Source organism: Salvelinus alpinus, chromosome 16, assembly GCF_045679555.1.
Source record: "Salvelinus alpinus chromosome 16, SLU_Salpinus.1, whole genome shotgun sequence".
NCBI classification, from domain to species: domain Eukaryota; kingdom Metazoa; phylum Chordata; class Actinopteri; order Salmoniformes; family Salmonidae; genus Salvelinus; species Salvelinus alpinus.
The window spans coordinates 18,203,599-18,228,643 of NC_092101.1; the positions used below are offsets into that span (position 1 = coordinate 18,203,599).

The 25,045-nt window shown below is 44.2% G+C and overlaps 1 protein-coding gene across 1 annotated transcript in view; it reads right to left on the bottom strand.

Annotated features, from left to right (window-relative positions):
- Positions 1-25,045, bottom strand: part of LOC139541019 (leucine-rich repeat and immunoglobulin-like domain-containing nogo receptor-interacting protein 3) — a 45,425-nt gene that overhangs the window by 14,143 nt on the left and 6,237 nt on the right. The window lies entirely within an intron of this gene.

Consider the following 25,045-nt stretch of genomic DNA (forward strand, 5'->3'; position numbering starts at 1 on the left):
TCTTTAATTAGCTAGTGCTCTGAGCCAGAGTCTCAGAGGATTACACACCATGGGAAACCTGGCCTAAGTTTCCAGTAAATTATTATTCTGTTTCGAGGCACGACCCCAGAAGATAATGAGTGAGAAGTAATTTACTCATTATGAGTAGGTGAGAAACTGGCGTGATCTAAACATGAGTCTGTCTCACCGACTCCTATTGTACCCTGTTTGTCATGTTCAATCCGGGAGTGAAAATGACTCTTTAGTGTAGCTCTCAGGCAAGATCATACATCATACAAGGCTATGGCCCAGCGCACAACACTATAATACTTCCATTACATCTCCACATTGTCTCTCTGAGTCTTGAGAGAACTCTGCCTGGATCTCATATAACAGACCATCAGAGCGCTAATCCTTTCCTAAATACATACTTTTCTCCAATTTACCAGGACAATACCTGTGACATGAAACATCCCAGGAATAACTATTGTTATTTACTGCTGCTCTTTAATCATTTGTTATTCTTATCTCTTACTTTTTTGTAGGTATTTTCTTAATACTGCATTGTTGGTTAAGGGCTTGTAAGTAAGCCTTTCACTGTAAGGTCAACACCTGTTGTATTTGGCGCATGTAACAAATAACATTTGATTTGATTTGATAACGTGTTCCATAACATAATATTCATTGAATGTTGGGCTTACAGAGGAGTAAATGTATTAAAAACCCATGAGACCTGTCAATCCCATTAGTTTATGCATGAGGAAGTCCCAGAGCCATGTGCTGTGTGTCACCTGAGCACACAGATACTCTACTTACTACAGGCCATAAATGAACACAGTGAAATAATGAACCCAGTAGCAGATGTATGCCTGAGTATGTTTAAACATAGCAACACCCATGAAATATGCACTCAACACACAGTGCTATAAATGTATGAATCAATTATAGATGGAAATGTTTCTACAGTTCCAGTGTAATGTAATGTCATTTGGGGGGGTTATTAGTAAGAATTCAGTGAACTCTAACACTGAGTTAGAGTCTCCTCACCTCTGACACAATGTCATACGCACACACCCAACCCCCTCACACACACCACAGGGAGAAGATCAGAGAGGACCAGTGACACTCAAGAGGAAACAAAAAATGTCTGATGATTTTCAACTCCCACAAGCTTGTAATGATTTTTGTCGTCAGATGAAGAGTAGTCGGACCAAAGCGCAGCGTAGTAAGTGTTCATGTTAATTTTGTCACGCCCTGGCCTTAGTATTATTTGTTTTATTTATTATTTTAGTTAGGTCAGGGTGTGACATGGGTTATGTGTGTATTTTGGGGTATTATATGGTAGAGCGGGGTGTTGGTTGTAGTGTATGGGTTTGTGTTGAGTGTATGTATCTAGCTGTGTCTATGGGTGTGTGTAGTTTTCTAGGAAAGTCTATGGTGGCCTGAATGGGTTCTCAATTAGAGACAGCTGGTTTCTGTTGTCTCTAATTGGGAACCATATTTAAGGCTTGCTGTTTAGGTTTCACGATCGTTTGTTGTTTGGTTAGTGTGTTAAGTGTTACGTGTTCATCTTCGTCGTTATAATTAAAGAAGATGTATTCAAGTCATGTTGCGCCTTGGTCCTCTCTTTCACGTCAACACGATCGTGACAAATTTATTAAAAACAGAACACTAAACAAAATAACAAAGAGAATGAAACGAAACAGTTCTGTCTGGTACAGACACAAAGACAGAAAACAACTGCCCACAAACACAGGTGGGAAAAGGCTACCTAAGTATGGTTCTCAATTACAGACAACGATAGACAGCTGCCTCTGATTGAGAACCACAACCTGCCAAACACACAGAAATAGAAAACATAGAACACAAAACATAGAATGCCCACCCCAACTCACGCCCTGACCAAACCAAAATAGAGACATAAAAAAGGAACACTAAGGTCAGGGCGTGACAAAGCTGCTGTTTCAGATTACTTAAATCATTCTTTTCATGTTCCTAAGATTTACACGCTCTAATTTCAAATTATCTCAAGACGTAGAGAATAAGTATACCCATTAGTCAACCTGTCAGCCTAAAACTGATCATTTATTCTGATCGGTTTAAAGGGATAAATGTGTTTGTACAGTAGACTATCGCTTTGAAGAGACACAGGAAATAGTTTCAGATTACAGTAATCCTCAAAAGCATGTTAACAAAACAACGAGTATAGTAGGACATATTTAGGGCAGCAGTTTGCAAATGCTATCTTGCCAGGCTAAATTATTTTTGGCAGGCTCGGAGGTCCTTTGATTTTCTTTCCTCGGCAACAGGACTTAGAGGCACATCGCTGCCCAAACCAAGTCATCCCAACAAAGCGCTCGGACTCAACCCTGGTTCAAAATAATCCACTTCTCATATATGTTATTGTCATTTCAGCTGAGTAAGAATTCTCCCACCTATAGAGCCCCTCCACAGAGCACCCCTCCCAAAAGTCAAGAGTAAATAAACTCACAGGTCACATGATCATACCTCCTTTGACCCCATATCTGGTGGCACTAACAAGCCCCCACCGACCAGCACATGGACCGACCCTGTACTGTTGTTCTGTAGCAGGTGGTGAGTGTGGGTTCTTACAGGACAATTAGCTCCAACACAGGAGGACTGAGCTGGGAGAGTCAGCTGGTGTGTCTGTCAGGGCTGGTCCCTGCAAGTGTCTCTTACAGAGCAGGTGTCAATTGTTAGAGTGAGGGGGAGTTGTTAGTGCTTTCTTGGGACATGATTAATGGACTGGCTTTAACTTCTCCAACTGTCCACACAACACATACCAATTGCCATTTAAATGTTACTGCCTCGTCTTGGGAAGCCCATACACTATGTGTAATTGTGAATTAATAAATGAATGAGGTCCTTTACAGCAAAAGAAGATTATGGTGTACTTGTCTTGTTAGCATATCTTTCTGTGTATTTACATGGTCCAAGAACATATGTTTTGCTCTGTGAGCAGAACCTTTGAAGTTTCCAAATTCATCAAATTTAAGCTGCACTGGTACGAACAATGGGAGTCTAATATCATATGTCAATCCTCCAAACGTGGGCCGATGTAAAAACTAATGAATAAGATATGAAATCATTGCACACGGCCAAGACTGATAGTTCTCCCATTTCTCCTACAGGGACCATACTATACAGTGCCAGCCAGATAAACACAGACAGACAGACAGTGGAGTGGGTGGACACAGTGACCCTGAACTCATCACTTCTCTGACCGGAGCCCAATTACCCAGCAGCCACTGGAAACACCCAGAGAGACTCCAGCAAAGTGTGACTTCTCAGCTCCAAAGTACCGAGCACAGGTTAGCAACAGAGACAGATTTAGAATATGGAGTGGGTTGTGTATCGCAGGGGCAGGGCCCACTGTGACTGTGATGTTGCCCTCAACACCGTTCCCACCTCAGCCTCAGTTCTTTGCTTCTCCTTGTTCACCTGTGTTTGCGTAATGGCTATTAGTGGACAAAATGGATGGCAAATTAAGCAAATGTGCTGATTAGACGAGCTGTTTCCCAAACAATGTCTGTCCGTCCTTTCTTTCTGATACCAATTCATAGTTATGGAGTGTGAAGCCTCCACATTTTGAAACATGACAGATATTAAGAGAGGATCCGAGAGAGATGGGGCACTGCGGAAGCTCTGCCAAATCAAGCACATTACTCACCATGGATCAGTGAGTCCACTGTAATATAATGTAATGTAATGCAGCATCAAACCTCTCCACAGGAGAACTGAGGTAGTTGTTTATATTACTATGGACTCTCATCCTTGACTACAGTAGGTATTCCGAAAAAATAACAGGAAATTATTTCAGAAAAAAAATTCAACCCACTCAATATCTCACACCTAACATAACAAGGTTTAATGGGATCAATGTAGTTCAATCCCTGAAACAAAGTTATTTCTCTGAATATCTCTCTCATACATCAGCAACTGTGCCACTGGGTTGAATTGACTTGGTGTGTATAATCCGGGGAGTTGCCAGAGTGATGATGATGATAATGTGTAGGCTGCGTAGCGGTAGCTAGGGAGAGGTGTGGGTGTGTGTAGCGCTCTTCAGCAGGCAGCACATCATAATCTAATCTCTCCAGTGTTTCAACTGCAAGTGATGGACTTGCATCGATTTCAGCTCCACCACCATGAACACTCACACTTTACATAAGCATGTCCTCCTCAGTCTGAAACAGCACTCATCTATGAGGTACCATCAGTAGCAGTAACACCAAAGATATTTATAACTAACCCAAGATAGTTCACCTTTGTCGTTTACAGTGGGAGCAAATTAAGCATAGTGGGCAGAACAAAGCCAAGCACGAGCTAGAGAGATCATATTGATGAATTGTGACATGTATTTGCATATTTCCATACTTCCCTCTAGGAAGTGTGCATGTGCACAAACTCAAGTTGACCTTGCACTCCGACACATAGCAATTTTTAGCAAAGTGTCAAGTCTATGAAACATTGTGCACTGTGTTCGTAACAGATTCTAGTTTGGAGAACAGATAATGTATTGAGATCAAATGTTTCATTGATGAGAAAATTAGCAGAACGTCAGCCCAGTTACACTTAGGACCATCCTCTCCCACTACCCATTACTGGACTTCCTCTCACTAGCATATTTGGGGGTGAGAAAACATTCCAAATGGATGCTTCAGTTTTATAGCGACTGTGACGTGTCTGGGTTACCCCTTCTGTTTGTGGTAATACCCAGCCAGCATGGCGAAGCCCTGGGGCACCTGGCATAGCAGGCCAGCCTGAAGATTGATTCTCCGGGTGTGCTCTATTCCCCAGAATGCCACCTCGTAGCCCCATGATAGATCACTTCTGCACAACCAGCCTGGGCCCTGGGCCCCCCACAGCAGGCAAGGACACCCTTCCACCACTGGAGGACAGCAAGCCAGGGGCGGTCTGGGGGCCCAATGTGGACAGTATGGTGACATGGCAGGTCGGGGCAAGATGGAAGTGGAGGTAAATAGAAAAATCACGTAAGTGTGTTTTTGTCCTCAGGCGATATGCAAAGTAGTGTTACTGATGTCTGCTCGCTCATGGATGTCATCTCATTATGTTCATGTGTCTTCAGGGTTTATAGAGGTACAGCTTTCTATTAAAATCATCAGGGATGACTTTCAATCATGTGGAGAAACCCAATGGCACACAGAGGACGGAGGTAAGACTTTATCCAACATGCATATTTGATGACGAAGAAACGGTGGGGGCTTATAAGTGAGGGGTTCACAAAACAGCCGCTGTATAATTGAAAAAAAAATCACTTTCCAGTCATGACCCACTGACACAGAGACAGTGACCTTACCTGGCTCATTAGACCCCCATAGACCCCCACCACTACCACCGCTGACACACAACAGATTATAGATGGGTGGATATGGATACTGTATGGATACTAGATCCATAGACAAGACAATGGTCCAGACCAGCCCCTTCACCAGCAACCAGGTGTTGGCTTTCCAATAAGGCCTGGGACTGAGGTTAGACCATAGTGTCATATGGATATATTCTTATCAGTCTTTTCCTCCATTTCAATGTTATTTACAATCAGAATATTGTGTAGACGATGATGTTTACATTGACTATAAATGGGTATAGTTGCAGTAGGCCTACCTCATTGTTGGGTGGCAAAGGGTAAGCTGACATTTTGAAAGGGCAGCATTGACAGCGTATCGCTCTGAGGTAAAACTGGGATAACGTGAGGTCCTTGACAAACACTTCCAAAACAATCTATCCCTCTAAGCAAAGTCAGTTCGAGCTAACATCATAGTTGTTGCTCAAAAGAACATTAAGTTACAGTAAATGTCACTCTCCAATGACCCACACTCCGTCACCGTAATGCTACATGACATATCCTCTCGAGTCACACATCATTTCACTCCAAAATGACTCAAAACAATAAACATTTTCTCTCATGCAATAAAGGGTGTGTTCGTAAATTGCCTTCATAGTGTCAGAGGGTGCTCTGGGCCATTTATAAATTCAGAGGGTTGAGACACTTGTGGCTGTGCTCTCCAGATGTGGGTGTAGGCAGGTGGGGTGAGTAACGTTGCAGTCAGTGACAGAGGGTCGTATAGAGACAGAGGACTGGGCTTTGGTACAGTAAATAAGTCAGCCATGTGTGGCACCCGAGGCATGTGGGCGCCGCCGCCGGCAGTAGGACTCTAAAATAAACATCCTCTTCTTAAAGCCCCAGGAGTCTGTCAACCCTCTCTGGGGACAGGCCCAGACCTGTTACACAACATCAACACAGATACAGAGATGGAGGGAGGACGACGTGCTGATAGTGCAACCATACATCCTCATCAGAGGAAAAACAAGTAGTAGACTATACGAAATAATGGGGATATACAGTGGGGAGAACAAGTATTTGATACACTGCCGATTTTGCAGGTTTTCCTACTTACAAAGCATGTAGAGGTCTGTAATTTTTATCATAGGTACACTTCAACTGTGAGAGACGGAATCCAAAAATCCAGAAAATCACAATGTATGATTTTTAAGTAATTAATTAGCATTTTATTGCATGACATAAGTATTTGATACATCAGAAAAGCAGAACTTAATATTTGGTACAGAAACCTTTGTTTGCAATTACAGAGATCATACGTCAAATCAAAATCAAATCAAATCAAATTTTATTTGTCACATACACATGGTTAGCAGATGTTAATGCGAGTGTAGCGAAATGCTTGTGCTTCTAGTTCCGACAATGCAGTAATAACCAACAAGTAATCTAACCTAACAATTCCACAACTACTACCTTATACACACAAGTGTAAAGGGATAAAGAATATGTACATAAAGATATATGAATGAGTGATGGTACAGAACGGCATAGGCAAGATGCAGTAGATGGTATAGTGTACAGTCTATACATATGAGATGAGTAATGTAGGGTATGTAAACATAAAGTGGCATAGTTTAAAGTGGCTAGTGATACATGTATTACATAAAGATGGCAAGATGCAGTAGATGATATAGAGTACAGTATATACATATACATATGAGATGAGTAATGTAGGGTATGTAAACATTATATTAAATGGCATTGTTCAAAGTGGCTAGTGATACATTTTTACATAATTTCCATCAATTCCCATTATTAAAGTGGCTGGAGTTGAGTCAGTATGCTGGCAGCGGCCACTAAATGTTAGTGGTGGCTGTTTAACAGTCTGATGGCCTTGAGATAGAAGCTGTTTTTCAGTCTCTCGGTCCCTGCTTTGATGCACCTGTACTGACCTCGCCTTCTGGATGATAGCGGGGTGAACAGGCAGTGGCTCGGGTGGTTGTTGTCCTTGATGATCTTTATGGCCTTCCTGTGACATCGGGTGGTGTAGGTGTCCTGGAGGGCAGGTAGTTTGCCCCCGGTGATGCGTTGTGCAGACCTCACTACCCTCTGGAGAGCCTTACGGTTGTGGGCGGAGCAGTTGCCGTACCAGGCGGTGATACAGCCCGACAGGATGCTCTCGATTGTGCATCTGTAGAAGTTTGTGAGTGCTTTTGGTGACAAGCCGAATTTCTTCAGCCTCCTGAGGTTGAAGAGGCGCTGCTGCGCCTTCTTTACAACGCTGTCTGTGTGGGTGGACCAATTCAGTTTGTCCGTGATGTGTACACCAAGGAACTTAAAAGTTTCCACCTTCTCCACTACTGACCCGTCGATGTGGATAGGGGGGTGCTCCCTCTGCTGTTTCCTGAAGTCCACAATCATCTCCTTTGTTTTGTTGACGTTGAGTGTGAGGTTATTTTCCTGACACCACACTCCGAGGGCCCTCACCTCCTCCCTGTAGGCCGTCTCGTCGTTGTTGGTAATCAAGCCTACCACTGTAGTGTCGTCCGCAAACTTGATGATTGAGTTGGAGGCATGCATGGCCACTCAGTCGTGGGTGAACAGGGAGTACAGGAGAGGGCTCAGAACGCACCCTTGTGGGGCCCCAGTGTTGAGGATCAGCGGGGTGGAGATGTTGTTACCTACCCTCACCACCTGGGGGCGGCCCGTCAGGAAGTCCAGGACCCAGTTGCACAGGGCGGGGTCGAGACCCAGGGTCTCGAGCTTGATGACGAGTTTGGAGGGTACTATGGTGTTAAATGCTGAGCTGTAGTCGATGAACAGCATTCTTACATAGGTATTCCTCTTGTCCAGATGGGTTAGGGCAGTGTGCAGTGTGGTTGCGATTGCGTCGTCTGTGAACCTATTGGGTCGGTAAGCAAATTGGAGTGGGTCTAGGGTGTCAGGTAGGGTGGAGGTGATATGGTCCTTGACTAGTCTCTCAAAGCACTTCATGATGACGGAAGTGAGTGCTACGGGGCGGTAGTCGTTTAGCTCAGTTACCTTAGCTTTCTTGGGAACAGGAACAATGGTGGCCCTCTTGAAGCATGTGGGAACAGCAGACTGGGATAAGGATTGATTGAATATGTCCTTAAACACACCAGCCAGCTGGTCTGCGCATGCTCTGAGGATGCGGCTGGGAATGCCGTCTGGGCCTGCAGCCTTGCGAGGGTTAACACGTTTAAATGTTTTACTCACCTCGGCTGCAGTGAAGGAGAGCCCGCAGGTTTTGGTAGCGGGCCGTGTCAGTGGCACTGTATTGTCCTCAAAGCGAGCAAAAAAGTTATTTAGTCTGTCTGGGAGCAAGACATCCTGGTCCGCGACGGGGCTGGTTTTCTTTTTGTAATCCGTGATTGACTGTAGACCCTGCCACATACCTCTTGTGTCTGACCTGTTGAATTGCGACTCTACTTTGTCTCTATACTGGGACTTAGCTTGTTTGATTGCCTTGCGGGACGGAATAGCTACACTGTTTGTATTCGGTCATGTTTCCGGTCACCTTGCCCTGGTTAAAAGCAGTGGTTCGCGCTTTCAGTTTCACGCGAATGCTGCCATCAATCCACAGTTTCTGGTTTGGGAATGTTTTAATCGTTGCTGTGGGTACGACATCGTCAATGCACTTTCTAATGAACTCGCTCACCGAATCAGCATATGTTGTTGTTGGACGCAATGCGGAACATATCCCAATCCACGTGATCGAAGCAGTCTTGTAGCGTGGAATCAGATTGGTCGGACCAGCGTTGAACAGACCTGAGCTCGGGAGCTTGCTGTTTTAGTTTCTGTTTGTAGGCTGGAAGCAACAAAATGGAGTCGTGGTCAGCTTTTCCGAAAGGAGGGCGGGGGAGGGCCTTATATGCGTTGCGGAAGTTAGTATAACAATGATCCAAGGTTTTACCAGCCCTGGTAGCACAATCGATATGCTGATAGAATTTAGGGAGTTTTGTTTTCAGATTAGCCTTGTTAAAATCCCCAGCTACGATGAATGCAGCCTCAGGGTGTGTGGTTTCCAGTTTACAAAGAGTCAGATAAAGTTCGTTCAGGGCCATCGATGTGTCTGCTTGGGGGGGAATATACGGCTGTGATTATAATCGAAGAGAATTCCCTTGGTAGATAATGCGGTCGACATTTGATTGTGAGGAATTCTAAATCTGGTGAACAGAATGACTTGAGTTCCTGTATGTTGTTATGATCACACCACGTCTCGTTGATCATAAGGCGTGAAGAAACCAGCTGGCTGCACCGACTACGTTACAATCCCTGATGTCTCTCTGGAATGTTACTCGTGCTCGGATTTCATCAACCTTATTGTCAAGAGACTGGACATTGGCGAGTAGTATGCTAGGGAGTGGAGCGCAATGTGCCCGTCTCCGAAGCCTGACCAGGAGACCGCCTCGTTTGCCCCTTTTACGGCGTCGTTGTTTAGGGTCACCGGCTGGGATCAGATCCATTGTATTGGGTGGAAGGCAAAACACAGGATCCGCTTCGGGAGAGTCATATTCCTGGTTGTAACGATGGTGAGTTGACGTTGCTCTTATATTCAGTAGTTCCTCCCGACTGTATGTAATGAAACCTAAGATTACCTGGGGTACCAATGTAAGGAATAACACATAAAACAACAAAATACTGCATAGTTTCCAAGGAACGCGAAGCGAGGCGGCCATCTCGGTCGGCGCCGGAAGCTGCTGATTAACAAACTGCTGATAAACAACGTTTCCTGTAGTTCTTGACAAGGTTTGCACACACTGCAACAGGGATTTTGGCCCACTCCTCCATACAGACCTTCTCCAGATCCTTCAGGTTTCGGGGCTGTCGCTGGGCAATACGGACTTTCAGCTCCCTCCAAAGATTTTCTATTGGGTTCAGGTCTGGAGACTGGCTAGGCCACTCCAGGACCTTGAGATGCTTCTTACGGAGCCACTCCTTAGTTGCCCTGGCTGTGTGTTTCGGGTCGTTGTCATGCTGGAAGACCCAGCCACGACCCATCTTCAATGCTCTTACTGAGGGAAGGAGGTTGTTGGCCAAGATCTCGCGATACATGGCCCCATCCATCAACCCCTCAATACGGTGCAGTCGTCCTGTCCCCTTTGCAGAAAAGCATCCCCAAAAAATGATGTTTCCACCTCCATGCTTCACGGTTGGGATGGTGTTCTTGGGGTTGTACTCACCCTTCTTCTTCCTCCAAACACGGCGAGTGGAGATTAGACCAAAAAGCTCTATTTTTGTCTCATCAGACCACATGACCTTCTCCCATTCCTCCTCTGGATCATCCAGATGGTCATTGGCAAATTTCAGACGGGCCTGGTCATGCGCTGGCTTGAGCAGGGGGACCTTGCGTGCGCTGCAGGATTTTAATCCATGACGGCGTAGTGTGTTACTAATGGTTTTCTTTGAGACTGTGGTCCCAGCTCTCTTCAGGTCATTGACCAGGTCCTGCCGTGTAGTTCTGGGCTGATCCTTCAACTTCCACATGATCATTGATGCCCCACGAGGTGAGATCTTGCATGGAGCCCCAGACCGAGGGTGATTGACCGTCATCTTGAACTTCTTCCATTTTCTAATAATTGCGCCAACAGTTGTTGCCTTCTCACCAAGCTGCTTGCCTATTGTCCTGTAGCCCATCCCAGCCTTGTGCAGGTCTACAATTTTATCCCTGATGTCCTTACACAGCTCTCTGGTCTTGGCCATTGTGGAGAGGTTGGAGTCTGTTTGATTGAGTGTGTGGACAGGTGTCTTTTATACAGGTAACGAGTTCAAACAGGTTTAATACAGGTAATGAGTGGAGAACAGGAGGGCTTCTTAAAGAAAAACTAACAGGTCTGTGAGAGCCGGAAATCTTACTGGTTGGTAGGTGATCAAATACTTATGTCACGCAATAAAATGGAAATGAATTACTTAAAAATCCTACAATGTGATTTTCTGGATTTTTGTTTTAGATTCCGTCTCTCACAGTTGAAGTGTACCTATGATAAAAATTACAGACCTCTACATGCTTTTTAAATAGGAAAACCTGCAAAATCGGCATTGTATCAAATACTTGTTCTCCCCACTGTAGGTGTGTGTGTAGCTACAGTTGAAGTCGGAAGTTTACATACACCTTAGCCAAATACATTCAAACTCCGTTTTTCACAATTCCTGACATTTAATCCTAGTAAAAATTCCCTGTCTTAAGTCAGTTAGGATCATCACTTTATTTTTAGAATGTGTACTGTCAGAATAATAGTAGAGAGAATTATTTATTTCAGCTTTTATTTCTGTCATCACATTCCCAGTGGGTCAGAAGTTTACATACACTCAATTAGTATTTGGTAGCATTGCCTTTAAATTGTTTCACTTGGGTCAAATGTTTCAGGTAGCCTTCCACAAGCTTCCCACAATAATTTGGGTGAATTTTGGCCCATTCCTCCTGACAGAGCTGGCATAACTGAGTCAGGTTTGTAGGCCTCCTTGCTCGCACACACTTTTTCAGTTCTGCCCACATATTTTCTATGGGATTGAGGTCAAGGCTTTGTGATGGCCACTCCAATACCTTGACTTTGTTATCCTTAAGCCATTTTGCCACAACTTTGGAAGTATGCTTGGGGTCATTGTCCCATTTGCATCCAAGCTTTAACTTCCTGACTGATGTCTTGAGATGTTGCTTCAATATATCCACATAATTTTCCTGCCTCATGATTCCATACATTTTGTGAAGTGCACCAGTCCCTCCTGCTGCAAAGCACCCCCACAACATGATGCTCCCATGCCCGTGCTTCACGGTTGGGATGGTGTTCTTCGGCTTGCAAGCCTCCCCCTTTTTCCTCCAAACATAACGGTGGTCATTATGGCCAAACAGTTCTATTTTTGTTTCATCAGACCAGAGGACATTTCTTCAAAAAGTACGATCTTTGTCCCCGTGTGCAGTTGCAAACCATAGTCTGGCTTTTTTATGGCGGTTTTGGAGCAGTGGCTTCTTCCTTGTTGAGCGGCCTTTCAGGTTATGTCTATATAGGACTCATTTTACTGTGGATATAGATACTTTTGTACCTGTTTCCTCCAGCATCTTCACAAGGTCCTTTGCTGTTGTTCTGGGATTGATTTGCACTTTTCGCACCAAAGTACGTTCATCTCTAGGAGACAGAACGCATCTCCTTCCTGAGCAGTATGTCAGCTGCGTGGTCCCATGGTGTTTATACTTGCGTACTATTGTTTGAACAGATGAACGTGGTACCCCCAGGCATTTGGAAATCGCTCCCAAGAATGAACCAGACTTATGGAGGTCTACAATTTTTTTTTCTAAGGTCTTGGCTGATTTCTTTTGATTTTCCCATGATGTCAAGCAACGAGGCACAGAGTTACAAGGTAGGCATTGATACATCCACAGATACACCTCCAATTGACTCAAATTATGTAAATTAGCCTACCAGAAGCTTCTAAAGCCATGACATAATTTATTGAAATTGTCCAAGCTGTTTAAAGGCACAGTCAACTTAGTGTATGTGAACTTCTGACCCACTGGAATTGTGAAATAATCTGTCTGTAAACAATTGTTGGAAAAATGACTTGTGTCATGCACAAAGTAGATGTCCTAACCAGCTTGCCAAAACTATAGTTTGTTAACAAGAAATTTGTGGAGTGGTTGAAAAACGAATTTTAATGTCTCAAACCTAAGTGTATGTAAACTTCTGACTTCAACTGTATATAGTGTACGGTTGTCTGGGAAACTTGCAGTATTAAAGCAGAGAAAATAGAATTTCCTCTTGTAGCCTCTGATTGCTATTAAGTTATAGTAGAACTTCATTTGGAAAGTACTCTGTCATTGAAAAGCACTTTCATCAAGTACCAAATGTAATGACTTTGAAACATCCATTACTCCATGTCCCTTTATGATCATAGCAAGTGGCTATCCGTTCAACCACGCTGAAATACCTTAATTCTATTTCCTGTCGAGGAATTATAAACTAAAATATATTTAATCGCTTATTACGTGTGGCAGAATAATTGCTAATTATTCCAGGTAGCTAAATCTTTAGCCAGAAAAAGACATGATGACATTGAGGATGAAGAGAGGAGCTTTATAACTGCATAAGGCTGTCAATTGATTTATATCAGGGGGCCAGAGTGCACTGTACAGTGCAGGACTGTATAGATTGCTTGGAGGCAGGATGGTGAAGTGGCTGCCACAGAGTGAAGGTGAGTGTGGGCTGCCATCTTGCTTGGCATTCACCCTTCCTTGGCTGGCCTCACTGCCCTGTCAAGATCCATCCCTTCACCCGGGTCGGGCATTGCCTGTGGGATTCACTTGGCGTAGATGCAGAGATGGGGCATATGAGGCCACTCTAACACTCGATTACACACATTCACAGACTATCGGTCCCACCAACACTCGCACTCACATTCACACTCATGCACAAATGCACAGTCACTCACACTCGTACGCACCCTTATGACACACATACACCCACACTGTATTTCCCTATGCCTCCATCTCCTGTGCAGTCAGCGTGACTGTGACTGTTCCCTCTAAAGGTCAGTGTCTGTAGGCAGAGAAAGAACACATAGGGTCAAAGGAAGAGTCTTTATTTGCAAACACATCCATGTTGTGCTAATGAAGGTCTCTGGAAACCCAGAACGCCACAGAACACTCCCTCTGTGTTTCCTGTGCTCTGATTGGTGCAACAGACAGTGCAGTGACACGTAACAGGCTGTGTAATCCGGATGGGACCCACAGGCGTTCTGTGTCCTTCTCATCACCTCCATTAGGGTTTCTCTGACTCTCCGTCCTTCAGTCTATTGCTTTCACTGCTAGCAAATCAACCAGGGCAATTAAACACAATTTACAGGAGTCAATGAGCATCCGAGAAGGTTACGGATGGTTCTTCCTTTAGCTTCTGTCAGTAAAGTGAGAACTGTGAGTCAGATGGTGAGGAGTCAAACAGAGAGTCAGTAACATGAGCTAGTAGCTACATGCACATTTCTCAAACGTCTATGATGATTGGCAGGCTAGTGTTTCAGGCCATCCAATACTGCATTCAAAATCAAAACTCCTTGAGGAAGTGCTCTGCAAGAGGGAGCGGTGTGTAAATTGAAAGTAATCCCTTTCCTCTTGCCAGGCCAAATGGATTCAAACTCATTCATCACTCAGAAGCAGTGGGGAAGTTTAATAGGCCATGACATCTCCAGAAGAGAAGGTCCAATTAGATGTTGAAGTGAGAATAGAGAGAATGCTGAGGTAGGTAGTTACAATGAGACAAGGAGACAGCTAAGACAGTGTAGAAATATGTCTGCTGCTCATCCATTAGCTTTATCAAGCTCAGCCATCCGTGCTGTGTAGGAGAAGACTATCTAACACAGCAGACTGGTCTCATAGACTAGACGTAGCATAGTAAACGTAAATCCGGGACACTCAAATTACACTGAACAAAAATATAAATGCAACATGTAAAGTGTTGGTCCCATATTTCCTGAGATGAAATAAAAGATCACATCCCTGTTAGTGAGCATTTCTCCTTTGCCAATATAATCCAACCACCTGCGTGCAATTGGCAGGAATGTCCACTAGAGCTGTTGCCAGAAAATGTAATGTTAATTTCTCTACTTTAAGCCGCCCCCAACTTAGTTTTAGAGAATTTGGCAGTTCGTCCAACCGGCCTCACAACTACAGACCACCTGTAACCACGCCAGCTCAGGACCTCCACATCTGGCTTCTTCATTTGCGGGATCGTTTGAGAAAAGCCACCCAGACAGCTGATGAAACTGTGGGTTTGCACAACTGAATAATTTCTGCACAAACTGTCAGAAACCGTCTTAGGGAAGCTCATTTGTGAGCTCGTCGTTCTCACCAGGCTGTTGACCTGACTGCAGTTCGGCGTCATAACCGACTGTTCCAGTTCCTGCCAATATCCAGAAACTTCGCACAGCCATTGAACCTTCCACAGGGCACAATCAACAGCCTGATCAACTCTATGTGAAGGAGATGTCTCGGGCTGCATGAGGCAAATGGTGGTCAAACTGACTGGTTTTCTGATCTACGCCCCTACTTTTTTAATAAGGTATCTGTGACCAACAGATACATATCTGTATTCCCAGTCATGTGAAATCCATAGAATAGGACCTAATGAATTAGGCTTGAGTGGTTTGTGGGACACAGTGGTCCTGCAGCAGACTGGCCACCTGCAGCCCTGACCTTAGGTGAGGAGGGGGAGAGAAGGAGGAAGGGGTAGAAGGTAGCAGAAGTGCAGAGTGGAGGAGTAAAGGGCAATAGTAGGGACGGGAGAGCGGGAGTAGAGGCCAACAGGAGGTGGACATGGCCACAGGGGGCCCCAGGGGTCACCACTGTACCAGAGTGGCTTTAAGACTAGGGCTAACCCTGGGCTCTCATCACCAACAACATAGAGAACACCCGATACTCCAGCCCTCACCCACCTGAAAAGGTCTCTCACAAGCTGCTGGTGCAGTAAGGCTCAAAAAGCAAAGCAGAATAGGTCACCTGATTCCCCTCATGCAGTAGCCTAATGCTTGTTAACAGCATGACAGGGCAACAGCATGAGATACAGAAGGCTATTTTAGTATATATTAGATTTTTGTTTGTTATTCTGTTGCACAACAATGATTCCTCATTGAGGATTTTATGGACGTACAACATCTTTTTTTAGCTTTGTCTTTGCTCTTCAGATAAAAATGTGATCCATAGAAACATTATTTTTTTGAAATAGTGCCGTTCAGACAATAACAACTACTACTACTGACCAAATATAAAAATTGACACACAAATCTGAGGCATACTGAGAAGGATTATCATATACTGTTATTGTGATAGAACATAGGACTGTGTCGTCCATATTTCAGCCTGGGCATGTTTGCCTGGTTTACTTCAGTGTACTCTGTCTAATCTTGTGGTGTTCTGGCTGCCCAGCCCACTCTGCCTCCTACACCCCTGGTAATCTCACCGCTTCCAAGACAGACGGCTGTTGGGTACAGCTGGTAGCCTCGCAGGCTCTCTAGGAAATTGGTACCACACAGAAATCTGTCTAAACACCGGAACAAAAGGTTAAACATCCCAAATTGTTTCCCTGCTATGCTGTCTGCAGCCTCCACCGCAAGGTTTTAGTGACAGGACCGTTTGGGAGAATTAAGTTGGAGGCAAAAAAATGTATCCCTCGGGGAGGGAACTCACCTGACCCAATCACAAGAGACATGTAGCACTGTGAGCCTAGTCTGCGGGGAGATAGGTGTGTGATGTAAACTGTTTGAACTGGGTGGAGCTGAGGGCACGTTTGGACTGACGCTCTGACATTGCTCGTCCATATATTTATACATTCTTAATTCTACTTAGATTTGTGTGTATTGTGTGTATTGTTGTGAAATTGATCATTTTACTACACTGTTGGAGCTAGAAACACAACAATTTCGCTACACCCGCAAAACATCTGCTAAACACGTGTATGTGACCAATAAAGTTTGACACGTCCAGTCCAACAGGCAATTATTGTCATACAGTTGTAATAAAAATTGTATTTTGCTTTTTGTTTGTTCACCATAAAATGAAGAAGAGGGTCCACTTCACAGACCAGCATTGATGTTATATTTTGCTATGAGGTAATGTTTTTGGGTAATTTGTTTGTTTAGTGAGCTATTCTCTGAGTGTTAATAATGTCTATTTCTTGATAAAGCCAAATAATGAGGTTTTCATGCCAATGCTATTTGGCAAGATTACGCTAATTACACTAATTGCTAATGCAATTAAGAGCCACAGAAAACATTGGCAATCTTTTTCACGGCGCATAGGGAGGAAAATGTCTCATCACATCATAGATAATGAACTGGTAATACATCTACAGATAATTACTACCCCATTGCACTGTATCTATAACATTCTTAGCCAAATACACAAACGAGGGGAGACGATATTCCAGAGGAGAACCCATCTGGTAAAAGGGCTTGAATTCAAAATGAAGTATTTTATTTATTTAACTAGGCAAGTCACTGAAGAACAAATTCTTATTTACAATGACGGCCTACCAAAAGGCAAAAGGCTTCCTGCGGGGGGCTGGGATTAAAATTCTTTTTTTTTAAATATAGGACAAAACACACATCACAACAAGAGAGACACCACGACACTACATAAAGAGAGACCTAAGACAAAAACATAGCGCGGCAGCAACACATGACAACACAGCATGGTAGCAACACAACATGGCAGCAGCACAAAACATGGTACAAACATTATTGGGCACATACAACAGCTCAAAGGGCAAGAAGGTAGAGACAACAATACATCACGTGAAGCAGCCACAACTGTCAGTAAGAGTGTCCATGATTGAGTCTTTGAATGAAGAGATGGAGATAAAACTGTCCAGTGTGAGTGTTTTTTGCAGCTCGTTCCAGGCGCTAGCTGCAGCGAACTGAAAAGAGCAGAGACCCAGGGATGTGTGCGCTTTGGGGACCTTTAACAAAATGTGACTGGCGGGTGTTGTATGTGGAGAATGAGGGCTGCAGTAGGTATCTCCGATAGGGGGGAGTGAGGCCTAAGAGATGACCAGTTTACAGAGGAGTATAGAGTGCAGTGGTGTGTCCTATAAGTGCGTTTGTGGCAAGCCTGATGGCCGAATAGTAAAGCACATCTAGCCGCTCAAGAGCACCTTCCCCTGCCGATCTATAAATTACGTCTCCGTAATCTAGTATTGGTAGGATGGTCATCTGAATCAGGGTTAGTTTGGCAGCTGGGGTGAAAGAGTAGCGATTAACGATGGAGGAAACCAACTCCAGATTTAACCTTAGCCTGCAGCTTTGATATGTGCTGAGAGAAGGACAGTGTACCGTCTAGCCATACTCCCAAGTACTAGTATGAGTTGACTACCTCAAGCTCTAAACCCTCAGAGGTAGTAATCACACCTGTGGGAGGAGGGGCATTCTTCTTACCAAACCACATTACCTTTGTTTATGAGGTGTTCAGGATAAGGTTAAGGGCAGAGAAAGCTTGTTGGACACGAACAAAGCTTTGTTGTAGAGCATTTAACACAACATCCGGGGAGGGGCCAGCTGAGTATAAGACTATCATCTGCATATAAATGGATGAGAGAGCTTCCTACTGCCTGAGCTATGTTGTTGATGTAAATTGAGAAGAGTGTGGGGCCTAGGATTGAGCCTTGGGGTACTCCCATGGTGACAGGCAGTGGCTGAGAAAGCAGATGTTCTTACTGTATACACTGCAATCTTTGAGAGAGTTAATTAGCAAACCAGGCCAAAGACCCCTCAGAGACACCAATACTCCTTAGCTGGCCCACAAGAATGAAATGGTCTACCATATCAAAAGCTTTGGCCAAGTCAATAAAAATAGCAGCACAACATAGTTTAGAATCAAGGGCAATGGTGACAATCATTTAGGACCTTGCAGTGACACATCCATAACCTGAGCGGAAACCAGATTGCATACCAGAGAGAATACTATAGACATCAAGAAAGCCAGTCAGTTGATTATTTACATTTAAATGTATTTATTTATTTCACCTTTATTTAAATCAAATAAAATTTTATTTGTCACATACACATGGTTAGCAGATGTTAATGCGAGTGTAGCGAAATGCTTGTGCTTCTAGTTCCGACAATGCAGTAATAACCAACAAGTAATCTAACCTAACAATTCCACAACTACTACCTTATACACACAAGTGTAAAGGGATAAAGAATATGTACATAAAGATATATGAATGAGGTAAAGCACATTTAACCAGGTAGGCAGTTGAGAACAAGTTCTCATTTACAACTGCGACCTAGCAAAGATTAAGCAAAGCAGGTTGTCAAAAACAACAACACAGAGTTACACATAAACAAACGTACAGTCAATAACACAATAGAAAAATAGAAAAATCTATGTTCAGTGTGTGCAAATGTAGAAGAGTAGGGAGGTAGGCAATAAATAGGCCATAGAGAAGAATATAATTACAATTTCGCATTAACACTGGAGTGATAGATGTGCAGATGATGATGTGCAAGTAGAGATACTGGGGTGCAAAAGAGCAAGAGGGTAAGTAATAATATGGGGATGAGGTAGTTGGGTGTGCTATTTACAGATTGGCTGTGTACAGGTACAGTGATCAGTAAGCTGCTCTAAATGCTTAAAGTTAGAGAGGGAGATATAAGACTCCAGCTTCAGTGATTTTTCCAATTCGTTCCAGTCATTGGGAGCAGAGAACTGGAAGGAAAGGGGGCCAAAGGAAGTGTTGGTTTTGGGGATAACCAGTGAAATATACCTGCTGGAGCGCATGCTCTGAGTAGAGTGTTGGGGGCTATTTTGTAAATGACATCGCCGAAGTCAAGGATCGGTAGGATAGTCAGTTTTACAAGGGTATGTTTGGCAGCATGAGGGAAGGAGGCTTTGTTGCGAAATAGGAAGCCGATTCTAGATTTAATTTTGGATTGGAGATGCTTAATGTGAGTCTAGAAGGAGAGTTTACAGTCTAACCAGACACCTAGGTATTTGTAGTTGTCCACATATTCTAGGTCAGAACCGTCCAGACTAGTGATGCTAGTCGGGTGGGAGGGTGCGGGCAGCAATCGGTTGAAGAGCATGCACTTAGTTTTACTAGCATTTAAAAGCAGTTGGAGGCCACGGAAGGAGTGTTGTATAGCGTTGAAGCTCGTTTGGAGGTTTGTTTGCACAGTGTCCAAAGAAGGGCCAGATGTATACAGAATGGTGTCGTCTGCGTAGAGGTGGATCAGAAAATCACCAGCAGCAAGAGCGACATCATTGATATATACAGAGAAAAGAGTCGGCCCGAGAATTGAACCCTGTGGCACTCCCATAGAGATTGCCAGAGGTCTGGACAACAGGCCCTCCGATTTGACACACTGAACTCTGAGAAGTAGTTGGTGAACCAGGCGAGGCAGTCATTTGAGAAGCCAAGGCTATTGAGTCTGCCGATAAGAATGCAGTGATTGACAGAGTCAAAAGCCTTGGCCAGGTCGATGAAGATGGCTGCACAGTACTGTCTTTTATCGACGGCGGTTATGATATAATTTAGGATCTTGAGCGTGGCTGAGGTGCACCCATGACCAGCTCGGAAACCAGATTGCATAGTGGAGAAGGTACGGTGGGATTTGAAATGGTCGGTGATCTGTTTATTAACTTGGCTTTCGAAGATTTTAGAAAGGCAGGTCAGGATGGATATAGGTCTATAACAGTTTGGGTCTAGAGTGTCTCCCCATTTGAAGAGGGGGATGACCGCGGCAGCTTTCCAATCTTTGGAGATCTCAAACGATACGAAATAGAGGTTGAATAGGCTAGTAATAGGGGTTGCAACAATTTCGGAGGATCATTTTAGAAAGAGAGGGTCCAGATTGTCTAGCCCAGCTGATTTGTAGGGATCCAGATTTTGCAGCTCTTTCAGAACATCAGCTGTCTGGATTTGGGTGAAGGAGAAGCGGGGGGGGGTTGCTGCAGGGGGTGCTGAGATGTTGGCCCGGGGTAGGGGTAGCCAGGTGGAAAGCATGGCCAGCCGTGGAAAAATGCTTATTGAAATGATCGATTATCGTAGATTTATCGGTGGTGACAGTGTTTCCTATCCTCAGTGCATTTGGAATTAGTGCTACAGAAAGCAAATATCTGTTTGAAAAAGCTAGCCTTAGCTTTCCTAACTGACTAAGTATATTGGTTCCTGACTTCCCTGAACAGTTGCATATCGCAGGGGCTATTCGATGCTAATGCAGAACGCCACAGGATGTTTTTGTGCTGGTCAAGGGCAGTCAAGTCTGGGGTGAACCAAGGGCTATATCTGTTCTTAGTTCTACATTTTTTGAATGGGGCATGCTTATTTAAGATGGAGAGGAAAGCATTTTGAAGAGCAAACAGGCATCCTCTACTGACGGGATGAGGTCAATATCCTTCCAGGATACCCGGACCAGGTCGATTAGAAAGGCCTGCTCGCTGAAGTGTTTTAGGGAGCGTTTGAAAGTGGTGAGGGGTGGTCGGTTGACCGCAGACCCATTACGTACGCAGACAATGCGGCAGTGATCGCTGATATTCTGGTTGAAGACAGCAGAGGTGTATTTAGAGGGAAAGTTGGTCAGGATGATATCTAAGAGGGTGCCCAAATGGTTACGGATTTAGGGTTGTACCTGGTAGGTTCCTTGATAATTTGTGTGAGATTGAGGGCATCTAGGTTAGATTGTAGAACGGCCGGGGTGTTAAGCATGTCCCAGTTTAGGTCACCTAACAGTACAAACTCTGAAGATAGATGGGGGGCGATCAATTCACATATGGTGTCCAGAGCACAACTGGCGGCTGAAGGGGGTCTATAACAAGCAGCAATGGTCAGAGACTTGTTTCTGGAAAGATGGATTTTTTAAAGTAGAAGCTCGAATTGTTTGGGCACAGACCTGGATAGTATGACAGAACTCTGCAGGCTATCTCTGCAGTAGATTGCAACTCCGCCCCCTTTGACAGTTCTATCTTGTCAAAAAATGTTATAGATATTTATAGGATTTTTGGTGGCCTTCCTAAGCTAGGATTCAGACATGGCTAGGACATCCGGGTTGGTGTGCTAAAGCAGTGAATAAAATACATTTAGGGAGGAGGCTTCTAATGTTAACATGCATCAAATGAGAGTGCCTGGGGAATGGGAGTGATACTGGGGGCTGCAGGGCCTGGGTTAACCTCTAGATCACCAGAGGAACAGAGGAGGAGTAGGATAAGAATACGGCTAAAGGCTAAAATAACTGGTTGTCTAGTGCGTTCGGAACAGAAAGTAAAATGAGCAGGTTTCTGGGCGCGGAAGAATAGATTCAAGGCATAATGTACAGGCAAGGGTAAGGTAGGATGTGAGTACAGTGGAGGTAAGCCTAGGCATTGAGTGACGATGAGAGAGGTTTTGTCTCTAGAGGCACCATTTAAGCCAGGTGCGGTCACCGAATGTGTGGGGGTGGAACAAAAGGGCTAGCTAAGGCATATTTAGCAGGGCTGGAGGCTCTACAGTGAAATAAGACAAAAATTAAAACCAAAACAGCAATAGACAAGACATATTGACATTAGGGAGAGGCACGTGTAGCCGATTATTGACAAGTTTTCCAACACTTTTGATAAACAGGGCAAAATAGAAATTGGCCTTTAACAGTTAGAATCAGCTTTAAATAAAAGATGCACCGGGACTGCCCTCCAAGCAATGGGAACCTCCCCAGAGAGGAGAGACAGGTTAAAAAGGTCAGAGATAGGCTTGGCGATGATAGGGGCATCAACCTTAAAGAAGAAAGGGTCTAAACCATCTGACCCAGATTGTTTTTGTGGTCAGGTTTAAAGAGCTCCTTTAGTACCTCTGACTCAGTGACCGCCTGCACGGAGAAACTTTGTAGCGGGGCGGGGGGGAAAGAGGGAGGAGCATCAGGGCTAGTCGTATTAGAAGGGGTGGGAGATAAGGAAATGTTGGACGGACAAGGAGGCATGGCTGAGTCAAATAGGAATTCTGAATGAAGTGGTGATTAAAGAGCTCAGCCATGTGCTCCTTGTCAATAACAACCACATCATCAACTTTAAGAGGACATGGGCAGCTGTGAGGAGGAGGGTTTATTCTCCAGGTATTTAACCATTTTCCAGAACTTCTTGGGATTAGACCCAGAGAGAGAACTGTTCCTTAAAGTAACTAACTTTGACCTTCCGCATAGCCTGAGTACACATATTTCTCATTTGCCTGAACGAGAGCCAGTCAGGCTGAGTATGTCGAGCCTTTTGCCAAATGGAATTCTTGAGGTGGAGTAACTCTGTCAGATCAGGGTCGAACCAGGGGCTGAACCGGTTTTTAATTCTCATTTTCTTTATGGGGGCATGTTTGTTATCAATACCACTGAAAATAGTTCAAAAGAAGGTCCAAGCATCTTCAACATGAAGGAAGGCTTGCTCATTCAAGTGTTTTAGCAAGCGTCTATGAATCAGGGCAGGTCGTTTCACTGAGCAGCCATTACAAACATAGGCTGTAAAACAGTGATCCCTAAGGTCATTACAGAAAACACCTGACTGATATCTATCAGGATTATTTGTGAGGATAACATTAAGGAGAGTAGCCTTTTCTGGGTGTTTGGAGTCATACCTTGTGGGATTGGTAATAATCTGAGAAAGATTTAGGGAGTCCCATTGCTTTAGGACTTGGTCAGGTGGTTTAAGCATGTCCCAGTTTAGGACACCTAGCAACCAAGCACTGAAGGTGTTCCTTGGTAAAGATTGTCACTCAACCACCTTTGGAACATCTGTCTAGCCGAAAAAGGTTAAAACCATAAAGGCTAACATCAGTGTTCAAAACACTCTTTCTTAACCACGTCTCAGTAATGACCAACACATCTGGATTGGAGCTGTGAACCCAAGCTTTCAATTGATCCATTTTAGGTAATAAGCTTCTAGTGTTAACGTGCAGAAAACCAAGGCTTTTATGAGGGCATAAACCAGTGAAGCAGATATCAGAGTCAGAATTGGGGCTAGCAACAGTAGATGGGCCAGGGTGTACATGCACATTTCTAGATATCAGCAGCAGTATTACAATCAGGGCACGGCAGAGGACAGGGAGAGCTGTCCTCATCTGAATGTGCATTAGGTGGCAACAAGATCATATTGTACAGCGATTTCATCAGGTAACATGAATACAAAACCGGCGAGAGGTGGTTAGAATAGGATGGGAGACAAGAGTCCGTGTAACCAATAGAGTTCCGAGTGTGGGAACGAACATAGTCTGTCCCACAGTTGGGTAAACAAGCAAGTTCATAGTCAACAAAGCACGCAGGAGTCATGAGGCAAATGGCATAAAGCACAATAAAAAACTATAACGACTTGGGGCTAGCCATAACTTCAGAGTCAGTGTAGCAGACAACGGGAGTAGGCGTCACATACACTTGGGAGAAACTTTTTTCGGGACAAACTAAAGAGCCATGTGCACAGAGAAATCAATCTAACACGATCTGATACAGCCTCTTGTTACAGAGGGAGAGAGAGGGAAGAAAATAGAGGTGTGGAGAGACCGAGTGACCATGAAGAGTAAACAGTTGATGAAGGAAAGTCAAAAGCAGGGGAGAATAATTTAAATTACAGTTAAGGATAAAGAGAGGTCTGCAGGATGATATGGCAGAAATTACAAATTGATGAAGAGGAAGTGAAAAAAACATTATTTCCTGGCGAAGGAAAGAATTTGAAAAAAAAAACTAATCACAAGAAACAGAGTAGAGGAGAGAGAGGGTTTAAGGGAAGGTGATGAAGGATTATACAATTTGACAGAACCAGGGAAGAAGAGAGAGCAGAAAAAAGGGTTTTGCCGAAGTTGAGGCGCTGCGGAGAGTGCAGACGTGTGTGATTGGATGGGTATTTGACAGGTGCTCTGTCCTGTCTCTCCGGTGTAAATCTCAGCGTTAAAGAAATCCTACCCCACTGTGCAGTGGCCTTGCTAAAGTCAGTTCACACTGAACCGTGCAAATGGCAGAGGTTCTGAGTTCTCCCTGATGAAAGCTTAGAATGAAAAAAGAGAGGGGAGGAATGTGGAAGGATTGGAGAGGAGGGAAAGATAGCAGGGGACTCAGCTGCTCTTTTTTAGAGCTTATGGGAGAAAGGGAAGGAGAGAGGGATGAAGAGGGACTTAAGAGGAGGGGAAGGAGGACTCAGCTGCTTGCTCTCTCTCCCAGTATGTGATTCCTACCCCTGCAAGCTGGGCAGGCCTCCCAACAGGAATAGTACTATGTGAGATGTATCATACGTTTTTA